Source organism: Stegodyphus dumicola, chromosome 9, assembly GCF_044657685.1.
Source record: "Stegodyphus dumicola isolate Sdum_Otavi_A_Nest chromosome 9, ASM4465768v1".
NCBI lineage: Eukaryota > Metazoa > Arthropoda > Arachnida > Araneae > Eresidae > Stegodyphus > Stegodyphus dumicola.
In genome coordinates this window covers 190,227,066-190,247,082 of record NC_140776.1, presented here as the reverse complement: position 1 = coordinate 190,247,082, position 20,017 = coordinate 190,227,066, and the positions used below count along the sequence as shown (strand labels likewise).

Below are 20,017 nucleotides of genomic sequence, written 5' to 3'. Positions count from 1 at the left end.
TAGGAATTTCCTTGGAACACTAGTAATTACTAGTGTTCCTAAGTTTTAAACCATTTTTTGGGCATTTTTTATGATATGTTATAGAATCCCAAGGAAAGATTTTATAAAAAAGTACCCTATGACTTAATAGTACCAGAGCTTCAAATACAAATGCGTTTTTACACACACTTTTGAAGACTGAACCACAAGAAAATGATCCACTGTACCACATCTTTTTCAAATACAAATTCTGGCTTTTAAGAACTTAACCAAAAAATGATTTAGAACAATACAGTTTAATGTTTAAAGGCCTCCTTTTGTCAGCATATCCATAAACGTAAGATTTTATTACTTTGTATGCAAATTAAAATATCTCAGGATGAAGAAATATAAATTATGAAAATTGCAGAACAATTCAAGATTTGCTGTTGCCCCAGACAAAATAGTAACCGGTAATTGTAGTTGAACATTTCAAACTAGACATTCTAATTATTAAGCATCCTAGTCACTCGCTCATGTAATCATTTCCGAAATTTCAACATTATCACATAATAACTTTGTAGAGACATTAGGATTGTTTTTGGAGGCCGACAAGATGAAAAATTAGCAACGCCTTCGCCGGGAATCGAACCACGGACCTCTGGAATACCGGTCCAACGTGCAGAACCACTACACCACGAAGGCACACTAGGAAGGCGGGAGAAATACCTTATATACTCCCCTTTTTAAAGGGTGACTGGGGTTTTTAGAGGACCCAATCGCCAAATCCTGGGTGAGGAGAATCATCAGCCAACACCCTTTTAGTTCGGGCGCCACTGTAGAGACATTAGGTATATTTTTGGAAGCAGGAGAATTGAAAAATTACCAACGCCTTCGCTGGGAATCGAACCACGGACCTCTGGAATACCCGTCCAGCGTGCAGAAACACTACACCACGAAGGCACGCTAGGAAAGTGGGAGAAATACCTTATATACTCCCCATTTTAAAAGGGCGACTGTTTGTTTTTAGGGGGATCCAATCGCCAAATCCTTGGTGTGGTGGAGACTCATCATCCACGACCGTTTAGTTCGAGCGCCACTGTAGTTTGTTTCCACCCAGGATTGTTTTTGGAGGCCCGCAAGATGAAAAATTACCAACGCCTTCACCGGGAATCGAACCACGGACCTCTGGAATACCGGCCCAGTGTGCAGAACCATTACACCAGGAAGGCACGCCAGGAAGGCGGTAGAAATACCTTATAACTTAAGTTCAAGTCATTCAATCATCATTAAAACCAAGACAATTCTTTCAAAGAAAGATGAATTTTAAAAATCTCATGATATGTCTCCTAGCCACTCCTCTTGAGTGTTATGTAGTTAATTAGTTGTATTGCTGCTTTACATATAATTTGGATGCATTCATGATATATTCCAGGAATGGATAGCTTTCTTTATTTTACAGTAGATTTTTCCCATGTAATTTCAATTGACACTAAAACATATGCTACGTAATATAGGATAGTAAAAAATGACTTTAATTCACTACGTAACCTTCGAGGCTTGTGATACTATTCAAAATTACTGTACGAAATAATTAAACGGCAGTTGGAAGTTTACCATTTTGAAGATTAACTTCTTAATCATATATATTACGCTGGTAACACGTTAATTTTTCTATTCATTTTTGTAGAGATTTTCTAAGAACTTGCATAATGAAGCCGTTAAACAACTTCATTCTATGAGGATATTGAATTATAATAGAAACATGTAAGCACTATTCAAAGAGATAAAGTGAAATTTATGATTTGAAAGGTTTCATGTACCGAAACTCTAATTAAGATAAAACGGAGTAGTAATCTTAATGTCAGTACCGTAATTAAGATAAAAATATGTAATACTAGATAATAGTAATCTTAGAGTCTGGCAGATTTGTACCTGCATAAATTTCTGCTTTAGCGGTGCAATGCTCTTGAAAGTATATTTAATACTAGAACTACGACGATGGGTTATAACGGATCCAGTAATTTGACTGACTTTATTTTCGCACTGTATGTGAATCGGACGCGTAATTAATGTTATTGAGTATAAAAATTTATTTTGTGTGATATTAAGGAACAAGAAGGTTAGGTTAAGTTTTATGAAAATAGTAAAGCATACGAAGTCTAACAGAAGGGATGCCTTCGTGGAAGTTTTTAAGGGAACTGCCTTATTCACACTTTAGGCCCTGAAAAACCTACCAAAACCAATGATACAGCCAGCTCGTTTACCTGGTCTCGAACTCAGAACGCACAAGCAGTATTCAACGTTTTCTGACCGTTCGGCAAATGGTTCGACTCTGTTCGGTCGTTCTCGGAACTCCACGTACTCTCTAGACTCTCCACGCTACAACTCGCAATGCACTCGACGATACACAAGAGTATAGCTCTCGACTCAGCACAGTCTAAGACAAAACTCGACGATGCACTAACTCGCGATACACTAAAAGACTCTCTTGATGCACTCGACGACCAACTCGGCGCGAGACTTCGAGACACTCTCTCAATGACTGACTATCAGCCCGCTAGACGAGGCACACACACACACTGACTGCGGACCAGCAGGGTTTATACAGCTTTCGGCTTGTGTTTGAGAACATTCTGGGCTAAACCGGTAATAATTCGTTCCAGAAGGTTCTCCAACCGTCCATGGTATACCGCCAAATGGGCGATTTCTTGCCAAATGTGGCAACCCTGCCTTCCGTTGCCATTTTATGGAAAACCTAAAACTGCTTTGCGGGGAAGCCATCTTACCGCGCCTGGACATTTCGTAACAATACTTTTATGCAGATTCTTCATTATTTAATTTCTTTAAATGTATCTCAGAGCGATAAAATCTAGTGGCAACAATTTGAAAAGTGAATCGGACATTTAAAGGTTTCGATGCAAAATGCCAAAACTAAATTAATAGCCCTTTGGGCTAAACATTATACTGCAGCTGATATTCCGAAGGCGTATGATTTTAACAATTTTTATCTTCCTTCTTGTTGGTTCATCCCAGACTAACGCTATTTGTCTTTATTTCTTCCTATTGAAGTAAATATGTGTGAGGCGAACGAAATAATGAGAACGTCTGGGAAATTGTTACTGTTAATTTCTTAAATTAGGATTTCTAGAAAAGTAATTCTTTTGCAGTAATGACTTGATTTTATTTAGTTATTCTGCAAGAGGGTTTCTCCTTTCGTTCAATCTTCTAGTCTGTTTGTTGAAATTTTAGTTCCGTTCTTTACAATCGATTTTCTTCCTTTTAGGTTACCTTTCCTACTCTTTATGCAAATAAGTATCTAAATAAAAACACCAGCGAAGAAGAAATATGCCATATTTACTTGCTAATGATGCTATATTTCTACAGCATTTCCACGTGGAAGTAGAATTTGTGGTGCTGAGCATTTTACGCTTTGATCGCATCCATTTTGCTTTAGTTTGGATTAACATTCCTGTTTTGTTTGATTTGGAAAACGGTACTTTTGCATGAGCTAGGCAACCAGTTTTGTCAAAAACTGATGTTTCCATGGAAACAAAAAGTTAGAAATCATTTATCTTGTTCTTTGCTATCTACCAGTTCTTTGCATAGTTGTTATTGTTGTCTTGCTCATGTAATTTCATAGAAGAATGGTTGCTAGAGCCTCGAAGAGGTTGGTCTTCTACTTCAACGTAAGTTTTCACGAAGACTACCCAGAGGGATGGTTCGGGTTCAGAGCAACAATGCAGATTATCCACGGCAGTTTCTGATGTCAACACAATACACCAATGCGGATACACTGGATGTTGACTCTTCTATCGTTTAAATCTATTTGCATAGAGTCGTGAGGAAGGAAAGACAGGATATGTTCAATGCATAATAGTTTTGTTTCAGGGCAGTGACCAGAAAGTTGCTGCTGAGGTTTTGGCAACGTTTTATGAAAGCGATATGTGAGCGCTAGCATATTCTACGTATGCCTAAGCTTCAAGTGAAAATGCTGCCTAGCTGGGTCGTCAGAAAATAAAGACGGAATGTTAATATTCTGCAAGTGAAACAGCTGTTGGAGATGTTCTAGACAAATCCGTACAAAATAAGGCACCAAAGAAAAAATCCGTACTAAGGCACCAAAGAAAGTACGAGATATATTATGGAAAAAAGAAAAGTAAGTAGAGCAGTGTTTTCTTGAATGAGAATGTCTACCTGATGCGATATTGGTCCAGTAAGCGATATGAAATGGTAAAAGGGTAGTGTTGGTATTGTCTTGTCCGTGTATTTCATGGAAGAATGGTTGCCAGAGCCTTAAAGAGGTTGGACTTCTATTTCCACCCCAGTTCTGAGGGTGGTCTGAGAGTTTCCACCTTTCTACCTTGCCAGCAAACCATACGGGAGTCTATGCATATTTGTAATGTTTCTATATTTGAAATGCCTTTATATTCTGTCTTGCAATTTCACGTTTTGTTCTCCACAAGACTGCTCACTAAGCGGAAAATTTTATTCACGTGAATAAATTCTATTCATGTAATAATAATAATTTATGCAATAATAACTCTAGGATTTTTATTACGTTTTAAGTTATCTGATCAGATTATGTTTTTCTTTCCCTTTCGTTTCGCCTAGACACACACTTCTGACAGAAAAGATAATACGACGTAGTTTTAGGTGGAATGAAAGCAATGCAAATGGATCTATATGTAGTTTTATTATAGTTTATTATAGTTTTTATATGTAGTGATGTAGAGGGATTTTTTATGAAGAGACCCTATGTAATTAATTACATTGTTAGCTTCTTAAAAAATCAATTTAAACACTTGTCTCGCACAGAACTACAAATATTAAGTTTGAAAAATTACATTATTATTGCACTGAACAACATTAATACATTATTATTAAACAACATTAATCCTTTATTATTAAACAACATTAATACATTATTGTTGTACCAAACAACAAACCGAATAAAACACAATTAACAAAAATACATTATTATAGTACAGTTTCATTTTAATCTGATTCAAGAAAGTGATGACAAGTTTTTAAATTTTAAATTATAGTTTTAAAATTTCGCTTTAAGTTTTAAAAATTTATTTGAAGTAAAATGTCAGAAAAAAGCTAGAGCAAGATAAAGAGCTTCGTTGTTGTTTGCTAATGCTCCCTTGATTTAGCTTAGTTCCGCCTCCACTTTTGATGGAAAGCATCCAGAGGAGCGGGGCCGAGGGTCTCCCACCCCTCTTCCCCAACCTCTCCAGAGGACTTTCGTCTCGCCCATGCCGCACGGGCACTGTAATTTACAAACGTCCATTCCTTCTCCGGTATTCGAACCCGGGTCCTTCGGCACGGCAGTATGCGACGCTAACCACTATATCGGTAGGGCGGTAGATAAAGAGGTGCTACCTACCACCCATTTACTACTTCATTGCGCCATTTCCTAGTAGCTTTGATGCAAGGCGTTCTGTCCAGATAATAACAATAAGTGCTAAAGAATACCAGCTATAACTTAAATTTATGATATAAGTTTGGTTTGGTTTATGTCATTATGGCAAAGCCTCGAGGGCTATATGCCTAAGGGAGAGGATGCTTTCGTGGAGAACTTTCTAGGAGAAACGAAACTCAGACGGAACTACCATTGTTCAGCGAGTTTGCCGCAAATGACATTATCTGAATTGCATCTTTCCTTGAACTGATTTATTTTAACAAGTTGGGGAATCTGATTGGAGTACGATACCGTCATTTCACTGCGCATTGTCAGAAACAGCTTGCTATAATTTAAAAAAAGAAAAAGAAACCTTTTTTTTTTTTTTTTTTTATTTTAATGTCTATGTTGTTATTTAACATAAGTGAATTATTGATGTTTAATACAAGAGTGATAAGCCATTCTAACACATTTCTTATTTAAATAAGAAAAAGATTATTTGCTGTCTGAGGTACTTTATAGTACCTAGAAAATGCCAGTACAGACTTTTATATTATTTATCGTACTGCGTATTTTTATAAAGCTTACATAACAGAATTCTACTTTTTTCTATTAAATTTTGTATATCGAAAATTTTTGTAATCAGGGTTTAATAATTTATCTTGGCGAGACTAATACGTGTGGTGTATTTAATTATGGCAAAGCACACTAGGGCTATCTGCCTAAGGGAAGGAATGCCTTCGGTGAGGGCTTTCTAAGGGAAACTGGCTCGTATACACGTTACACACGGAGAAAACCACGAAAACACCCATGCAGCCAGCCCGTTTGCGGGATTCGAACCTCGGACCGAACTACCAGTGTTCAGCGACTTTACCGCTCGGCCGCTGGTGGGCCCGGGCGCTAATAGGAAGAATGCCTTTGGGAAGGACTTTCTAAGGGAAGCTGATTCGTACACACATTGCACATAATGAAAAACCACGAAAAACATCCATGCAACCAGCCCGTTCGCCGGGATTCGAACTACCATTGTTCAGCGCTTTACCTATCGTCCGCTGGTGAGTCCAATAGTTACCGTTTCGGTAAAGTCCTCAATCCTTCCGATAAACTTCTTCTGAGAAACCTGATGAGTCAGGATAAATCTTAATTGCTTCTTCCGTGTTGCGTTTAAATAAAGTTGTGTTTATATAATTTCAAATTCGGAAAAGTTCATACAAAGTCTGGCTATTTATTTCCAGGACTGACGTAACTGTAGGAGAACTAAAAGTCGGAAGATGGCCAAATGATTGCATATTGAAGAGCGCTTTCTTGCGCATGTGTAGTGCAATCGGCGCCATTCTGAAGTAAGTGGTATCCTGAAGTATCCCGCTCAAGAACTTATGAATGGTTTAAACGCTTTCGGGACGGGTGCGAAAGCATCGAAGATGATCCACACACAGGTCGGCCGCGGTCCGTACGCACGCCGGAAGCAATTGAAAAAGTTCGCGGATATGGTGAAATGGGATCCTCGATTGACTATTCGACTACTCGCCAATGGACTGAACATGGACAAAAAGACATGGACGGCGAATTTTGACGCAAGACCCAGGCAAACGCAAGATTTGTTCCAGATTCGTTCCTCACCATTTAAGGGACGAACAAAAGCAAATTGAGACTGGACGCATGTGGCGAACTTATCGACAACGCTGATGCTGACCCTGCGTTCCTGGATAGGATAGTCACGGGAAACGAGTCTTGGTGTTATCAATATGACACTGAAACCAAGCATCAAAGCTCCGAATGGCGGTCTCCAAGTTCACCACGGTAGAAAAAATTTCGATTTGAAAAGTCCAAATGAAGGTCATGTAAATCGTTTTCTTCGATTGCGATGAACTCATTCATCATGAATTTCTTCCTCCTAACACGACTATCAATGGACAGTTCTACACAGAAGTTCTTGACCGACTTCGAAAACGAATTCGTAGAGTGAGGCCTCATTTACAACAAAATGGGAGTTGGCTGCTGCTACGTGACAATGCCCGCCCACACATTGCGTTGCCTGTGAGGCGATTCTTAGCCCAGCATGGTGTCGTTGAAATGCAGCATTCACCATACTCTCCAGACCTAGCACCCGCAGACTTTTTGCTGTTTCCTAGGCTGAAAAATTCGCTGAAGGGAACAAGATTTCAGGATGTCGAAGCCATCAAGAAAACTGTAACGTCACTATTAAAGAGCATTCCGAAAGAGGACTTTTAAAACTTCTTTCCGAAATTTGTACAGCCGAGCCCAGACGTGCATTACGGCTGATGGGGATTACTTTGAGTCATATTAAATGGCTATGTGTTTAACTTTTTTTTCTTCTGAGTTATTCCATGAGTCCTGGAAATTAATAGCCGGACCTTGTAGAATAGTCTTCATTGTACAATGGTTCATATATTTCGGATAGCTACCTGACGCGACTGTGTTCGTCTGCTCAACAGAAATGAGTTGTTACTTTTTAGTACCGAAATGACAGCTGGCTCGAACTGCTAAATTTCAGAAAAACTAACCTCGTAACACGCAAATGCTAGAAATACTCTCTCTCTCAAGATTTCAAATCCTCAGCTTAAATGCACAAACAGCTAATTTGCATTCTGGTGAGAAGCGAAAAAGAGAAGTTATAGTCATGATAACTGATTAAGTAACATAGGTAGTTCTAAAAATATATGCTATAAGGTATTTCACCCTCTTTCCTAGCGTGCCTTCGTGGTGTAGTGGTTCTACACGTTGGGCCGGTATTCCAGAGGTCCGTGGTTCGATTCCCGGCGAAGGCGTTCTTAATTTTTCAATCTCTGCGGCCTCAAAAAATTACCTAAAGTCTCTACAGTGCAGTGTGATAATATAATAATTCCATAATGTAATGATACAATAATATGTATGTAAAAGTACAGTAATAAAATTTATATAATATGACAATACAATAACGCGCTAATGTAATAATACAACAGTATGAATATAATATAATAATACAATAATAAAATTTATATAATGTAACAACACAATAACACGAATATAATACTATAATAAAATATTAATGAATTAATACACACACACATATATATATGTAAAATATAAAAAAAATACGATGGCTTTGCTCTTTACGCTATGTCCTGGATGTTTTCATGTCTTTTCTCATCCTTTTGCTTTACTCCTGTACTAATGCTTTTCTCACCCCGGCCTCTCTTTTTGACGGGGAGGGGAGATGTAAAATATAAAAAAATACCGATGGCTTTGCTCTTTGCGAACCAGCAACCTTTAATTAATTTTCTGCAATTCAGGATCTTCCCCTAGACCAGTACCTTCTAGAACATTCGCGCCTATTACATAACCTCCTCATATAAATGCTGCGTCATAAGTTTTTCTACATTTTTAAAGAAGCTACTCTGTTACATAACCTTTCATATAAATGCTGCGTCATAAGTTCTCCTACCCAGATACCTTCTCGCCTTCGTTCTGCTAACGCCTCCGCTATGCTCCTCTTTCTTTGTTGGAACGTTATAACGTCAGTCGTATCTAATAATTCAATTACTGTGTTATTTGAATAACTTCATCTGAAAAAAAAATCATCTGCTCTAAAATAAAATAGAGATATGCTGTTAAAAGTGAAAAGTCCTGAGTCGCCATTTTTCTCCGTGGTGCAATCATTCCAACTTCGTCAACCATCTGCGAAAACGTGAAATGGAAAAACCTCACCATTCACCCACGATGTGTTGGAATAACTGAAAACATTATATATATATATAATCTTAAATTCACTTAGTGCGAAATCGAATATATAATTTAATAATATGTATATAATGTAATAATACAATAATATGAATATAATAAAATAACACGGTAATAAAATGTATATAATGTAACAGTACTGTAACCCAAATGTAATACAATAATGCAATAATAAAATATTAATGTAATAATGTAATAATATGTATATAGTTTAATAATATTATCATATGTATATAATGTAATAATACTATACTCTCCGATTTGATTACAGGCTCCTGGCACGTTTTGGAAGTTAGCCGTTTTTCATCAAGTCCTAAGGATTGCCGGAACCCTTGCAGAGCTCATTACTTATGGTAAAGAATGCGACCTTCGTCAAGATCTTTACTTTAGGAATAATCACCGACTTGCATAAAAGTGCCGGCGCCCTTCTCAGCTTCATTAAAGTGGAGAAAGCAGCTTTCATCCATCATCCCGTAATTATCATCCTGGCGGGATTACCATCTTAAACATATATATAAGTGGGCCTCATAATTTGTATCGCCTCATAATTTGTAGTCGAAGTGTGCTGGTACTTTACAATTAGAGCATCTTTATTTGGAGTCCCCATCGTAAAGCTCAGCTTATAACCTGGATGTCGTCGAGGTAGCGACATCATTATGTCAGAACACCGTTACGATGGGTTCCGTACTGGCGGGGAACAATCGCCGAGTTGCATAAAGGTGCCTGCGTCTTTAAGGAACTTACAACAACCGGCGACTAGGGAAATTTTCCGAATTGCCGATAACTCCAACCGCCCGTGCTCATGCGGGGTGGTAGCAGATCTTGATCATTATCCGTTTGCTTGCCGAAATACTGCAAAAGGTGACCAGCGTAGAAGTATATCTGTGCCTAGGGCTGAAGTTACTTCACAAAATCTGTATGCTTGGAAATGCATACGCAGCTGCGTCAGTATGGCACATAATATCTGAAACAGGTTGGAGTAAACTTCAGCTGCCATCTTCGTCGCCAGGGCAACCCCTATTATGTACTTGAGTTTTTTAACGCAGCTTATTTAAATTACCATTTTTTGTTCTGTACTATTTATTTTTATTTGCTTTTGTCTTATTTCTTTCTCATGAGTTATTTGTTTTATTTAATATGTATGATTATTAGTTACATGATTATATATGATTATTTACTTAGTATTATATATATACACTTACGACGCAAAACATTATGACCATCCCCACAATTTTCATTGAAATCTTCTGGATGACGTTTAGACGTGATTAAGTGGGAATGGTGTTTAATTGATGTTGGAGAAAGTAAGGAATTATGTATTATGTACTTGAGTTTTTTAACGCAGCTTATTTAAATTACCATTTTTTGTTCTGTACTATTTATTTTTATTTGCTTTTGTCTTATTTCTTTCTCATGAGTTATTTGTTTTATTTAATATGTATGATTATTAGTTACATGATTATGTATGATTATTTACTTAGTATTATATATATACACTTACGAGGCAAAACATTATGACCATCCCCACAATTTTCATTGAAATCTTCTGGATGACGTTTAGACGTGATTAAGTGGGAATGGTGTTTAATTGATGTTGGGGAAAGTAAGGAATTATTTTTGCACTTACGTTTGCGAGTGATGAGAAAGGCTGCTGATCAAAGCGAATTGGATAGAGGCCATTTCAAACTGAATTTTGTAATGGCCCAGAGACTCGGAAAGAGTATCTCCGAACCTGAGCTAAGTTGTTCACGATCTGCCGTTGTTAGTATTTATGCAAAGGGGATAAATGAGACTGAAACCAGCAGTAGACGCGAAGGTATTAGTTGTCCACGCGCCATCAAGCAGAAAGGACGTCGGAAACTGTCTTGATTGGTACAACAAAATCGGCACAGACGGTAACTCAACTAATACGCCAATACACTACGGGTCCAAATGGCGAGTGTTTCGGAACATACAGTTCAGTGGATGCTGTTGGATATGGGTCTGTGTAGAGAACATCCCACATCGTGTTCCTCTGTTGACTAAACGTCACTGTCGATTACGCCTACAATTGTTCCAGAAACATAGAGATTGGATCATGGAAAAGTGGAATACAGTTGTATGGTTGGATGAATCACGATTTCTCATTCATAACGTCGATGGTCTTAGTCAGGGTATGCCATCTTCCAGACGAACAGTTGCTTCCTCCCTTTAGACACAGTAGATTATACACAGGCTGGTGGTGGCAGTATTATGCTTTGCGGGAAGTTCTAAAGGGCGGCTCTGGGGCCTTTAATTGTGGTAGAACAGACCATGAAAGCTTTGGACTATATGAACGTTGATTTTCACCTCTACACGGCGTCTGTCTTCACAATTGGAAATTGAATCTTCTAGCAAGCTAACGCCTCATATCAGAAGGGTCGATCTGTGTTGGAGTTGTTCCAGGAGCCTAAGGATGAATTAAAGGGACTCATACACCTTAAAACTCATAAGATCTTCGAATATATGACTATTGCAAGAATTGGGATAACTTATTTATTTTAAAAGCAATTACTTCCAACGTTTTACAGCTCACTTATTAGCTCACTCATTAAATTTCAAGTATGTACCATTAGCCATTTTTAAAATATCATGCGCGCAAGGTGGAAACAGGACGAAGTTTTTTTTTGTCACGAAGCGGATTAAATTACAGAAATATTTGTGGCTGCACAAACTTTCTGGTTACTAGTTTCCAAAGCAGCTATATTATGTAGTCAGCTGTAAAACGTTGGAAGTAATTGCTTTTAAAATTGGTAAAATATATCAATTCTTGCAACTGTCACATATTCGAAGATCATAAGGGGTTTAAGGTGTATGAGCCCCCTTAATGTCCTGGCTCCCTAAAAAGCCGGAACTTAACCCCGTAGAACACATTTGGGATATCATGCATTGGAAGCTCAAAGATCAAACACTACTATATCAGAATACCTCTACTTTGTTTTGTTTTTGTTTTATACGGGCGCAGCCCTTCCGCCTGGTTTGTTGAACCTTATGAAGAAAAGCAGGCGCAACCCTTCCAACAACAAACGACAGGAGCCGGCGAGCCGGCCGTGTCCAAATAAAAACAAAAAACAAAATCAATTTAGCAGAGCTTAACAAAAAAAAAAAAAAAAAAAAAAAAAAAAAAAAAAGATAATTAGGTTAGTAAACTAAAAAGAATAACACAGCACATAAAAACACAAAAACATTTAAGCTGTCCCTGCACCTTTGCATACAAAGTCTTTCTCTCCCTTTAAGGGTTAATACCTCTACTTTTCTTGACCGCTACTTAGATATTTGGTACACAGTGTCTCCAGTCATCTACCAAGAACTTGTAATATGCATGCCAAAACGAGTTGCAGCTGTTTTGCAGGTCAAAGATCGCATAACACGTTATTAAGAAGGTGGTCATAATATTTTGGCTCTTAAGTGCATATGTATCAATTATCTTTTAATTATTGTCATGTACTCTAATTTGATCTTCAATAATTGCATATATTGGCTGCATTAATGTATTATTTTATATTTTTATATCAGTGATTATGTTAAATGTTCGTAGTTACACTTAATGTATTACATAGCTGACTATACCAGGGATATCCCTGTAACTCAGTCATACCTTTACCAGAATTGTAATTATCTATAGAACTCATTAACTATTCACGGTGTGGAGTTAATTCCGTCAGCGAGGCCATCTGGCCGATATTCTAACTGTTCCAGTGGATCGGCTGCCTTATATATTTTCTAAAAGTCGAACGTATAGAATCTTATATAAAAGGGATATCCACAGGGTGGCTCTTATGCGAGTAAAATATGTATAGGATATACGGTAAACTAAAACTGATCAGTGTCCGAAAGGAAGTAATTAGTTTATTTCAGTTCTTTTTCGAACTTGTTAGGAAACATAAACTAATCAATGTGAAATGTAATTATTTTTTCGTAATTAAAAGTTAATTATTTTAACATTTGAGAAATAAATGAAGATTAATTAATGATTAATTAAACATAAATATTTATTTCTTATTAGATAGGAAATTTAATGCTATTCAAAAACAAAAAATAATTAAATATAATTAAATAAATGCATGGAAATATTGTATACTGATTCCATCAAACAATTTTTTAAATAAAATCATTAATTTATATATTTAACGCATTAGAAACGCTTAATATCAAACGGAATTTGCTCGAAATTAAATATTTTTTTTTTATTTCGGGCACTAGCCATTTTAGGTTTGGCCACTACTGAGACATGAAGCGGTGGCCATTTTATTTACGGAGGCAACTTATAGGTGGCCACCATTACCTCTTATGGAGGGACAGACCATTTATATGCACGCCTTCTCCGGGATTCGAACCCCGGCCCTTCGGTACGGCAGTCAGAATCACTAACCATTTTTCTATCTGGGCGGCAGTTAAAAGGAATTTAGAAGTTGATTCGAGTTTGAATTCATGAGTTTATCTTAATTCGAAGTTTCCGGAATTTCTAACAAATATGACTACAGCTAAGAACGTTATAAGTTTTTATACAGCTTAGAACACAACGTTACCTTTAGAAAATTTCAAGAATCCATGTTGTTATTGCTGTAACTCACTTGTCTGACAGTAACATCAATCTAAGCCCACGAACTTCCTTGTAGTAAGGAGCGCAAGATATGCCTGTCATTGGCAATAGCTTTGAGCACCTTACTGGTGACAATGCGATTGAGGTCAAGTCCGCTCCCAATTTTGATGGAGAGCACCTCGGGCGGGACGGGCCTGAGGGTCTTCCACCCCTCTCCCTTTCCACCAAAGCACACGAGAGGAATTTTGGCTCGCCGCAAATTTGAAGTGCCGCCGTACGGCGCCGACACTGTACGTTTGCAAACCTCCATGCCTTCTCCGGGATTTGATCCCGGGGCCTTCGGCGCGGCAGTCAGCGACGATAACCACTATACCGGTTGGGCGATGAAATTGCCTTTATTGTAATACTCTAGGTAACGCAGAACACTTCGTCGAATACTGTGGCTTAACTTGGAGCGTGAGGGACCAATACAATGTAAGAAAAATAGAGGATATTAAATATAATATTTTAGAAAAGTTTGCAAGAGATATAATGAATATTGTTAATAAGGAAAGAATTGGAATTATGGTATAAAAGTGATTATAGTACACAATTCTTAGTTTTGTGTTTTAGCTGTGTGTTTGATTATGTGGCGTCTTTATTATTTTTGGTTTATAACCAGTTATAATTATAATTTTATTCTGATAGTTTGGTTTGAATGCGATTTTTAAAAGGAAAAAGATTAAGCTGGACAACCAGTTCAGACTTGTATTTTTGAGTTTGTTTAGTTTCATTTTACTAACTTTTTAGTTACTCGGGGCTCGGGCTTGGTATCTTAGAGCTGCATTAGATAAAGAATAAGATTTAATTTTGCTGGCATGTTGATAATTTTGGAACTTTTAAGAATTTAAGCATATTATGGATGGGGCACGGCCGGCTCGCTGGCCCTGTCGTTTTTTGTTGGAGGGGTAAGCCCTATTTTTGAACCATAAGGCCGACTACGTCGGCTAGGTGGGCTGGGGCTGTGCCCATATGTATGACCGGTTGGGCGATTCAGTTTGGAAGATAACAAATATACGGCTTCCTTGCCATGCAACTAGCATGCAGGTGAATTACGGCATAATTCTGAAGTAGCAGGGAAATGATTTCAGTCACTGTGATCCAGATTCGAGAAGAATCTGAAGTCCCACAAGCTTCACAAAACTGTGATAGTTCAACATTTACGAAAAGATATCGTGAAAGAATTGGAGGAATTTAAGAACTGAAAAAAATATTTTTTACTGCATCAGGGTGTAAAAGTAGAAAACAAAGACACTACAAAACTTCGTGTTGTGTTCGACACATCATTACATGCCGAAGGCAAATTGTCAATAAAAATGTTTCACTACTTTTAAAATTATATAAATATGGATTTGTGGCTTTTCAGAATATATAATTGCGGCTGTCCAAATTCCCTAAATTCCAAATGCGGCTCTTACTAATATAAAGTTCGGCCACCCTTGTTATAAAATGCTTATTAAAACAACTAATAGTTGATTAACTTCTACCAGAAATATCAGATGCTCTTTATAGAAAATTTGATCATATTTTTAAATATCTCTAAATAGGTATCCTTATTTTAATTTTCTATAAAACATCCTGTAGAAGATTTAAAACATTATAAAATCGAGAATATGTTTTTGGAGATTTCAAAAAATAAATTAAGTTTTAGCTTAATTAACTAGTCCTGTGAAAGTTTTGTAGGTATAACGCTGATTTTTGTTGTTTGACTTCTGAATTAGTAAGTTTTAGCTTTTGAATAGAATTTTCTAATCTAAATTTTAAAATGATATGTGACGTGAAGGGGAGATTAGAAATTTGCCGAACAGTTGTGATTTTTTTTCCTATATTGTTTTCATTTCAAAAACTACTCAGATAAAAATACACTTTAAATAAATTAAAACTAAGTTTTGAGTTTGAAACCATTTTTTTATTATTTTAACTTCGTGTACGAAACCTTAATTTCAGGGATTAAAAATTTATAATTAAGAGCATAAATTTAATCTTGTGATTTAAATTGATTTTTTTGCTTTAACAAATTTAATTTTTGTATTATATAAGCAATACTTAAAAAAGCCATCCAGACGGTAGTGTGGTTAGTGACTCTGGCTGCCGTACCGAAGATTCCAGGTTCGAATCCCGGAGAAGGCAAAGAATAATTAGTTGTCCGTTTTTTCACAGGAGGCCACAGTGCATCAACTTTTAGGTGCCTCCATAATAAAGTGATCAGCGTTTCCCGACTTTGTAGTGGTCGATGCCTATAATGATTTGTGCTCGACATTGGAACCAAAACGTACTTTACAAAAAATTGCGCAAAGTGAAACATAAATGTACTGTACACTTTGGTCACATTAAAGTGACCTTGAAATGTGACTAAACAGCAGTAAGCTAGAGAGGAAAGAAAGAGCAAGAATTTCCATTCAAAAAATGGTTCAACACTTAATGAATAAAACGGTTTTTATTTTTAATTTTATATATTCTATATTGTATATCCGAAACTGAAAATTGACTTTGATTATAATCATTTGATTTTGAAAATCATTTCATTTGGTCATTGAAAACTTTACAAATTTCTATAGAATACCATTTTATAAAATTTTGGAACTGATTTTCGATTCGACTCTAAAGAATTCAAATCTGTGAATCATTCTATAGAGGATTACGAGTAAAGTTCGATACAGAACTTCTACAGAACGCTAGCAGCTTGTATGAAAACGTTTCATAATGGTGGCAACAAAATTCCTCTAAATATTTAAATTTGTTGTTTTTGTTTATTGCTATAATATTGTATATTTTTTGGTCTAAAACACGTTAATTACTTATATTTGTTTTTTCATTTTGTGTGGAAATCCATTTGTGGTCTCATGTTATGTATATAAATATTTATTTATTGTTTAGAATGATAGATCTTTTAATTCTGAATCCGACAGCCATTAAATTGTTAACCTGTGCTACACCTTATGTATAATGGTTGTTATTAATCAGCTCTGAGAGTTGCAGTTCAGAGACTTTTAGAATTTACTTTTCGTTACTTTAATTTAGTTTACTTTAATTGCGTTTTCGAATTTACTTTTTGTGTGCTCAGCAGAAATCGCTTAGTATCCGAGGAGCTATTTACAGCTATTAATTTACTGTGTATATTTACTGTGTATTATAAGCTTCAATAAACTGAAAATTTCTTCCTGTTCATCTGGCATGATTATTTAAAAGAGACGCACGCACGCACCCACACTTCCCTACAACTACAGGAAATTTGATTTATAAATTACGTAATTCACCTTCAGATAAAGAGAAGAGATTAGACTGAGGGAAAGAGGATTTTCGTAAATCGCTCACGATCATCCACTTACGAAGAAATACTGCTTTGAACTACTAGAGTTCAGCAAAACTGCTAGTATCCAGGCGAACTTCGTATTCATTTTATTGACTCACTCAAGAGATGATTCCCTCAAGTTGAAAGGCTGAGTCAACCTTGTCCAGCCTGGGGATCGAACTCCGGAGCTGCACGATGCGCTAGCCACTGTGCTATCGGGCCTCGTTCAGCAGCTTGCCTTTTGCCAATTGCTAGGCTACAAAAGACACTTAAAATATTTAATTCCTTTTTCAAATCTTATCACTCATATTATTTACTAACTCTAGGAGTGGTATATAAGTGATACGACTCTATGAGTGGTATGACTTTATACATGAGCAATCACTTGTAGAAAATCTCACGGAAGACAGTACACGGAAAAGGAGGGATGCCTCATGGTGGTCTTTTAAGGTAAACTAGTTCGTATTCATGTTACATATGAAACTAGCTCGTATTCATGTTACATATGGGAAAAACCATGCAGCCAGCCCGTTCGCCGGGACTCGAACCCCAGACCGAACTACCAGTGTTTAATCAGTCGCTGGTGGGCTTCGGAAATCATAACGCTCGCACTTGAAACTTTTGAAAGTCATATCAGGGTCAAATAACTCGAATGTGAAATCATTGAAGGTTAAATAGTTTAAATAACATGAATTTAATTAATGAAATTTAGTTTTCTAATAGAAAAGCTCTTTTGAAATGATTTCTAAGGTCACTCATCCTCACGTCTTGAAATTTGAAAATTTTCAAAGTCATTTCAAGGTTAAATAAAGCGAATACAAAGTCATTCAAAGTTAAATAACTCAACTGACACCCTTAATGAAATTGAAGCTTAGTGATTTTTAGCAGAAAATCATTTTCAAGGTTGAATAACGGATTTTCAAGGTCATTTAGCATCAGATTCTATTATGTTTGTATGTTCAAGAACTTTTGAAAGTCATTTGAAGGTCGAATCGGTAAACTTGAAGGGCATTCAAGGTTAAATAACTCAACTGACACCCTTATTGAAATTGAAGCTTAGTGATTTTTAGCAGAAAATCATTTTGAAGGTTGAATAACGGATTTTCAAGGTCATTTACCATCAGATTCTATTAAGTTTGTATGTTGAAGAACTTTTGAAGGTCGAATCAGTCAACGTGAAGGTCATTCAAGGTTAAGTAGCTCAAACTAAACTCAGGTGAACAAAATTCACCCTCAAGAATAGCCCTTCAAGGTTAAATAACGGACCTTTCAAGGTCATTTACCATCAGATTCTATTAAGTTTGTATGTTGAAGAACTTTTGAAAGTCATTTGAAGGTCGAATCGGTCAACTTGAAGGTCATTCAAGGTTAAGTAGCTCAAACTAAACTCAGGTGAACAAAATTCACCCTCAAGAATAGCCCTTCAAGGTTGAATAACGGATTTTCAAGGTCACTGAGCACGTTTCCGTACTTTTAAGACTTTTAAAAGTCATTTGAAGGTTAAATAAATCGAATATAAGGTCAGTCAAGGTCATATAGGTGAAATAACATAGTGGAATTTAATCTTGGTGGTTTCTAGCAAAAATTTCCTTTTGAAGGTTATTGAAAGTCATTTAAAGGTCAAATCGGTCATACTGAAGGTCATTCAAGGTTAAATTCAAACGTCAAACGAAATTAACGCTTAATTGTTTTTAACAGAATCACTCGTAAAAGTTGATTTTTACTTATTTTATCACTTTTCCTACGTTGCAAACATGAAATTTTAACTTTTTCCATGGTTTTGTAACATCTGATCATCTGGAATAATTAATTAAATAATGTTGCTGCGTGCATACGTGTTCGTAACAGATTGACTTCACACAGAAACAATGAGAGCTTGCTAAAATTTATTTTCACAAAAGAAATACTTTACAGATCTAGAGCTTTTCGCAAAAATACTCATACAGCTCTTCTCAGTATGGCACAGCGCAACCAGTAGTTACCATCTCAAACTACTAATAACATAAACACAACACAATGGAAAACAAATCCAAACAGCGAAGCTCGCACGATCTCTGAACACTCCGTAGTCAGGATTATGCATTTTTCCCAGGGTGTATGAGTTCCTGGCAAATTGCTTTTTCAGCAAGTCCGAGGCCGTTGAGTTCTGCAGCCAGCTTCCTCTTTGAACAACAAGTTTCATATGGAGAAATTCTGTAAGAAGAAAAATACAAATATTAAAAAGATAATGCAGCCATTCTGGCATCAAAACTTACAGTGGCATCAACAATAGAATAAGGAATGCCTTCACATTTTTCTGAATTTTAAAAACGTTTGGGTACCCCATCATGAAAGAATAACTTCCAATAACACCACAGCTGAAAACACAAGAACGCATTTTATTGACTCTAATTTCGCCCTATGGCGCCCAGACAGTATAGTGGTTAGTGGAGCTGACTGCGATACTAAAGGGCCCGGGTTCGAATCCAGGAGAAGGTACGGTTGTAATTATGCGTCCCTTCATAGGAGGCAAAGGTGGTACACCTATTAGTTGCCTCTATAATAAAATGACTCTTATTTCTGGTCAAGCCGAAGCCGGCTGAGGGGTCAGCCATTGGGGGCGGGTCGTTGAATCAGATTTCTTTTGAGAGCTTCAGCAATCTCAAACGCTGTAGTGTTATCTTTTTCCATTAACAGGATGGCCTTGTTAAACAGTGCAATCTGTCCGTGGACAAACCACAAGTAGAGCTCGCCCGTTAAAGCAGTAAACAAGTTTTTTTATTGCTCATGGGCACATTTCTTGGTCTTAAGAAAACGCTTTCAAACCTTCAAAAATCTGTAAAATTCTTTCAAGAGCGGACATCACTGAGAGAAACCGAGTATTCCCGTGTTGAATGAGTTCACGGTACTGTATCTTGAGTTAAAAGACTTGATGACATTTAAAACTATTGCCTCACAGTTAGTTTTTCCGAGTGATATTTTAGGTTAAAAAAACTTAGAAATTAGTTTTGATGGACAAGAATTCGAATTAAATCTTAGG

The 20,017-nt window shown here is 36.7% G+C and overlaps 2 long non-coding RNA genes across 2 annotated transcripts in view; one reads left to right on the top strand and one right to left on the bottom strand.

Moving 5' to 3' along the window:
- Positions 1-12,260, top strand: part of LOC146995594 (uncharacterized) — a 31,155-nt gene extending 18,895 nt beyond the window's left edge. The window contains exon 3 of the long non-coding RNA XR_015043168.1: positions 9,378-12,260. This is a non-coding gene — a long non-coding RNA (uncharacterized LOC146995594). The remainder of the gene's footprint in view (positions 1-9,377) is intronic.
- Positions 12,261-18,869: 6,609 nt separating this feature from the next.
- The window catches only part of LOC146995592 (uncharacterized), a 36,957-nt gene continuing 35,809 nt past the window's right edge, over positions 18,870-20,017 (bottom strand). Inside the window, exon 5 of the long non-coding RNA XR_015043246.1 lies at positions 18,870-19,191. This is a non-coding gene — a long non-coding RNA (uncharacterized LOC146995592). The remainder of the gene's footprint in view (positions 19,192-20,017) is intronic.